The following is a 7,198-nucleotide window of genomic DNA, read 5'->3' as shown; positions in this document are numbered from 1 at the left end:
CATTTTAGATGAATAAAATTGTGAAATATACAACGGTTATTGTTGCTTTCACAGTGTACCCCCCATATAACCGTCGTTTGAATTTATTGTTAGAAAGTTGAATTTGAAATTTTTTAAATAAATTTTTTAACTGAACGTTCGTTCAGTTGATATTCAGTCTTTAGCAGACGCACAACGGAGCAGTTTACGACGAAGTTGCTTATGTTCAAAATTTATTTCAACTGATGCATTACTGATAGTTTAAATTTGCTCAAACGATGCAAACCTTTCTCGGGCGAAAATTATTTATGTGCCACTCCCTCTCAACAGATGACGCTGCTTGTTTATTTTTTTTGAAAAATTTTTTTTGTCTTCGTTGCTTCTGTTTGTCTGATTCTATTGAGACTTCACAAATTATTTGCTTTCTGTTTTAAGACTATCCGCAACCTTCACCGCCATCACGTGTTATTCAAATCAACCCCTGCAGATGCAGGGCCTGCTGTGGAGATTTGCAGGGCAACAACGTCGGCTAAATATGATTCTTTGTTTATGTTTTCATTACCGTCGACCCCAAACATCACGACATTTTTCCACCATCCAATGCTTTTCATGGAAAACTGTGAACATCAGGGAACAGTTTTATTTTCTTCAAATTGTTTTCAAAAAACTTTTCTGGTTTTGTCAAAAAAACCAGCAATCTTTTGAGCCAGACCAAATCAAATGCAATTTTGAAATATACGAAACGAAGTTACATCTTTTGTCGGCAACTCCTTGCATCCTTCACCAACGGTTTGAACATCAAAATTTTTTGAATTTTTCCAAAAATAGTTTGATTGTTATTTTACTAAAATATCATTTATATTTCCGTTGATGAATTGTTTGCTTTCAACATTTAACAAAAATAATCATGAATCCATCCAATCCAACTCAATCGTTCGTTTGTGTCCTTGCTAATGATGATAAGCTGTTGTTTTTCATCTACTCACATTGAAATTGTTTCTACCAGTCGTCAATTCGTTATTGATATCTTACATTCATTCATTCTGCTGTTTGGTTAATTGAACAGTTTTTTTTAATTTGTTTGTGTTCCTTATTGGGTTAATTAATTAATTAATCAATTATTTAATTAGTTAGTTAATTTATTTGTTGGTTCATCTTTCATTACATTATTTTTTCATTCCTTCCTTCATTCCTTCATTCCTTTATTCATTCATTCATTCATTCATTCATTCATTCATTCATTCATTCATTCATTCATTCATTCATTCATTCATTCATTCATTCATTCATTCATTCATTCATTCATTCATTCATTCCTTTATTCATTCATTCATTCATTTTTTCATTCATTCATTCATTCATTCATTCATTCATTCATTCATTCATTCATTCATCCATCCATCCATCCATCCATCCATCCATTCATTCGATTTTTCTATCAATCTATAATTATTTTGCTCGATCAATCTTTCATTCATTCTCGACTCAGACAATCGCCAACGTCCTCATCAATGTGCCAACAGAGTTGTAATTATTTATCCATTGTTGCCATGGTGGGCAGCACGATGCGAATATTCATAACAGACACATCAATATTAATGCTCCCTCCCTCCCTCTTATTGTTGTTGTTTCAAAGTCGATGTTGTTGTTAATGTTGTTGTTAATGTTGATGTTGGTGACGTTGTTGTTGTTGTTGTTGTTGTTGATGTTGTTGTTATTGATAATATTGTAACGTTGTTGTTGTTGTTGGTGTTGTTGTTAATGTTGTTGTTGATGTTGTTGTTGTTGATGTTGTAACGTTGTTGTTGTTATTGTTGATGTTGAAACATGCTGTTCATGTTGTAATGTTGTTGATGTTACCACTGTGTTGTTGTTGCACTACCTCGTGAAGATGTTTTCTTTGTTATTATTTTTTCAACATTGTTGTTGAGGAGACGTTTTAATAAAGTTGTTGTCATCTTATTAATGTTGAAGCAACATTTTGTACCACATTAATGTCTTTTCAGTTGGATTTGCTGATTCTGTTGTGGCAACATTCTCATTAATGTTAAAAAAAAACTTGTTCTATGTTGGATTTGTTGTCAATGTTGTGAAATTGTTTTCTGAAATTGTTGTTGTGTCCATAAAAACCGATAATTATAATTATTGGTTTTTATATATTATAATAATTATAATTACATAAATGTTTTTTACGACAAATTTTAAAATAAATTTGAATATTTTTAGAGAGCGTTAATTGTAAAATTTTGAATTCCTCAAAAATTCATCAGGAGCTACACTTTCTGTTCAACTGAAGAACAGTTTAATTGGTTGTAGCTGAAAAGCTGTGTATTAATTTAAACTTTTGTCAAAGTCATTGCACTGCACAGACCCATTTACCAAAACATTGAAGTCTAAATTAAAAATCTCATTTCAACAGCTGGGAAAAAATGAATGAATTTATTTGCAAAAAATTTAAGAAATATTTCATAAATCATCACTTGAAGCATTCTCACAAAACGTATTATTAAGGACAGTTGTGTAGAATGTGTGATCACTCATTAGTTGGACAGATTGGTTGGCAAATGGTGAAACAACGAGGGCCATGGGTGAAAGAAAAGGCAGCTTGCTCAAAATTTTTGAGTAAGGAGAGACCGACCTTGAAAAAACTTTTCATCAGCGTGCAGTTGTGCATTGGTGTTAGCATGAAACTTTTGTCTGCCACACTCGGCAACATTGTTCCTAGATCAGACACTTGTCATAACAAGTTTTCATAAAAGCAACATCACGCCGCATGCAAACAAGCAGAGACCACATGGCAGAGCTAGCAATTGATTTTATCATTTGATGTAACAACACTCCACACAATTGAATAACTGAAGCCTCTTAGCCCGGTACTATGTCGAATATAAAATAAACTGTTCGTTCATCAGTTCCTATAACGCTTACGCAATCTAATTCAACAAACAACTAAATTAACTTATACAATTGGCTACCACAAAAAACATCATTTGTGAACTTTTGTAGTTTAAACAACGCATTTTGTAAGAACAAAAAAACTCAACAAATAAAAACACAACACAACATCCCTTCGTAGAGCACTGCGTAACAGAAATGCAGATGTTAACAAGCGCAACATAAAAAAAAATACATAACAACTACAGAATGCAACGAACACAACAAACACAACAAAAGCAACACAACAAGACAACAAAAACAAACACAACAAAACAACAAACAAGCACGACACACAACAAACACAAATTTGAACACAGACGACTTGGTCACGGTCCAGCGATGAAACAACAATCCTCAAAATGAACACAGAAGACAAGTATACAACATACATTCACGCATGCTTGCTTACATACAAATGTCTCCATACATACAAACAAACAAACTAACTCACAACATACATACATACACCCACACATGTACATACATGCATGCATACATATATGCACACATACATATATACATTCATACATACATACATACATACATACATACATACATACATACATACATACATACATACATACATACATACATACATACATACATACATACATACATACATACATACATACATACATACATACATTCATTCATACATACATACATACATACATACATACATACATACATACATACATACATACATACATACATACATACGTACATACATACGTACATACATACATTATTATTATTACAACTTATGTAGCGCCAATTAAAATGTAAAATTTATTAAAAGCGCTCTCAAAATGCAAAAACAAAAACAATGTTAGGATGAAAACAAATAAGTCTTTAACAGCTTTCTAAATGTCAACAAATTCAGACCAGGAACCCGTAAATGGCTTGGGAGATTGTTCCATATCCTAGGAGTAAGTTGTATCCATATCCTATTGTAAGTTGTAAGTTGTAAGTTGTAATAATAATACATACATACAATCAGGTACACATCCTTAATTCATCCATTTTTGAATTCATGTCATGTTTCCCAAATTAATTTCAATCCATTCATTCATCATACATTTCAACATTCATTAATTTTATTAAACTCTAATAATTTTCTAACATGGTCTTTCGGTGTTTTTCGGCTTTCCATTCGCTATATGGATGAAACGAATTATTATTTCAACTCTTCTTACATATTTAGTTGATTTGCACAAAATATTACTTCAAATTATTAAAATAAATTTTGAGCCACAACAGATTCACGTGTGTCTGTCGTTCATCTGTTGTCCAGTGCAAACATTCCAACACTGATGAGTTGCTCGATGTGAGGGTTCTGTCGAGTGGCGAACACATTTGTCGGAGAGGAAAAATTAAAAATTGTAATTGTGAGGTCAACCAAATTGTTAATTGGAGGATGAACTTTAAAAACTTGCACTAAGCAGTCGGAGTTGACGAAGGCATGCCAGCCAGCAGGATCGAACGCAATTTAATAAGAATTAACTTTTGAAAACAAAACTGGATTATTATGTATTTGTGGTTATACTATTTGGAGAAATAATGAGCCTGATGTGAAGGAATGTTTGTGAATTATGAATGAACATGGATGAACATGGATGAACATGGATGAACATGGATGAACATGATTGTGAAGAACTGCATATGAATGATGGACAAACACGGATGAACATGAGTGACCAGAAATTAACATCACCAAACATGGGTGAACATAGGCAAAAAATAAAAAAGTGAACAAGAACGAACGCTAGTGAACATTGAATTGCTGTCTGGTTGCACGCATCTTCCATCTGCGGCAGATGCAAGCACATGTGGTCAAGTGATGCTACTTCATCCCTAACAACATTACGTCCTTCTCGTCCTCACTGTCGCCATCCTCATCACCATCACTATCATCACCATCACTATCATCACCATCACTATCATCATCATCGTTGTCGTCGTCGTCTTTTGCATACTTTTCATTCTCACTATTTCACCATCGTCATCTTTACCATCAGTCTTTTAATCATTGCTCCTACAATTGCCCCTACAATTTTGATTGACCTCCTTATCATCATCATCCTTATCATTATTATCATTATCATCGTCATCATCATCATCATCATCATCATCATCATCGTCATCATCATCATCATCGTCATCTTCAACAGCACATTCATTATTCTTTCATGAGGCTTGTTAACTGTGTCCTATCTTGAGTGGATGTCATGGCGATGATGATGATGATGATGATGATGATGATGAAGAGGAGGAGGAGGAGGACAACGATGATAAGGATGATGATGAGGGCGACAATGATAATGACGATGATGAAGAAGAGTTGGAAGATAAAAGCGGACCAAAATGATCATCGTTTAAATTTAAACCATCTCCATCTATTTCGAAGTCATCTTAATCATTAGCAGCTATCAACATTAACATTAAAACCATTGCATCATCATCATCATTATTATCATCATCATCATCATCATCGAAATATTGATGGTGTTACGTAAGAGAAAGTAGTGATCATGGTGATGACGATGATGATGACGTGGTGATGTGAGTCAGTGATGAGAATTATAACGATAACATCACTAATGAACGCCACAACATGACGACGATGCAAATGGTGATTGCGATGGTTATGATGATGATGATGAAGATGATGATAGTGATGATGATACAAATGTAGATTGTGATGATAGTGGTTATAGTGTTGAAGAAGAAGATGATGATTGATGATGATGACGGTGATGACGACGATGTGATGATGATGACCATGATGACGATGATGATGATGATGACGAGGACGATGAGGGCCAACACATGATCACACAAGTGCCATAAGTCGCCCTAATGATGTCTTTTAATTAACGAGTAGCAAGTTAACTAAGTCGTTCCTCTCTTTTACTTCAAGAACTATTGTCTTCATTAAGCCAAGCTGGAGTGCAGACATGTACGAACACAGGCAGGCACACCGGCACACCGGCACACCAACACGCACGCACACACACACACACACACACACATTCTAGTATATATACACACATACACACATACTTGTATATATACACACATACACATGTACATACGCACACATACACATAAGTATACATACACACACATATACACACATCAGATTACAATTCAATAAAATAACTCACACACAGTATATGTACATACATACAATACACATAAATTGGTATAAGTGGTATAGCGTGTGGCTTGAACCAATTTCTTGAGGTAATTAGTTAATGAGTACAAATATAAATGTAAAAATGGTTTGTAAATGGTTTACATTTTGATGTGTGTGTGTATATGTGTGTATGTATGTGTGTGTCTGTGTGTGTGTGTGTCTGTTTAAAAAATGCGCTTTTCAAATCAATTCAATTACGTAATTAAGTAAATTCATTGACGACTGAACCTCAACACGCACATGAATGGCGGCCACAAACAACGAAAAACTAAAAATGGTTATCTTATGTGGGTACATTAACTCGTTGGAGGAGAGCTGGCAGATGTAGTCGTTCAATGCTGAGTGACGTAGTTGACGGCCCCCACCCTGACGACAAACTAAACCGTGGTGAGTGGCATCACCAAATATTTAGAGGGGTGTGTGGCAAAACAATCACCATTCAACTTTAAATTTTTTTTAATTCTCAGTTCAAATGCGTCTAGAACTTGTCCAATATATTTCTAAATTGTGGTTACCGATTTAATTTTGTTGTTGTTATAATTCAAATTATAATATTTCATGTAGGAACATCATTTATAACTTGAGCAAAGTTACAAGTGCGGTTCCTCAAGAATCCGTATTGGGACCTCTGCTATTTGTAGTGAACATTAAACACAATGGCCTAAGAATAAAGTCAAAAAGTTCAAAATTTGCAGATGGCACTAAATTATATGCCATTGTTGACAACGATGAAGATATTAAAATTCATGCATGTGAATGAGCTGAGGGTTGTCAGATGGTATTCAACACCAGCAAATGTGCAGTCATACATATGGGAGCAAACAACAAGGCAAACGTATTCAAACTTGGAGACGCAAAAAATGAAGAAGAGGAAAAAAATCTAGGTGTGATAATTCATCGGAATGGTAAGGTAGCTAAGAGGCAGCTAAAAGTGCAAACTGGATTCTGCTTATGACAAAAAGAACAGTAAAAGCAGAGATGTGATCGTCCTGTAGGAGTGTTTTCAAATTCATTTGATTGACCATTTTTTTAATTTAATTGAATTTATATGTAAAACTTGCATGCACGTACAAACAGTTTCGA

This window comes from Helobdella robusta (genome assembly GCF_000326865.2).
Source record: "Helobdella robusta unplaced genomic scaffold HELROscaffold_20, whole genome shotgun sequence".
Taxonomy (NCBI): Eukaryota; Metazoa; Annelida; class Clitellata; order Rhynchobdellida; family Glossiphoniidae; genus Helobdella; species Helobdella robusta.
Note: the sequence above shows the minus strand (reverse complement) of the source record.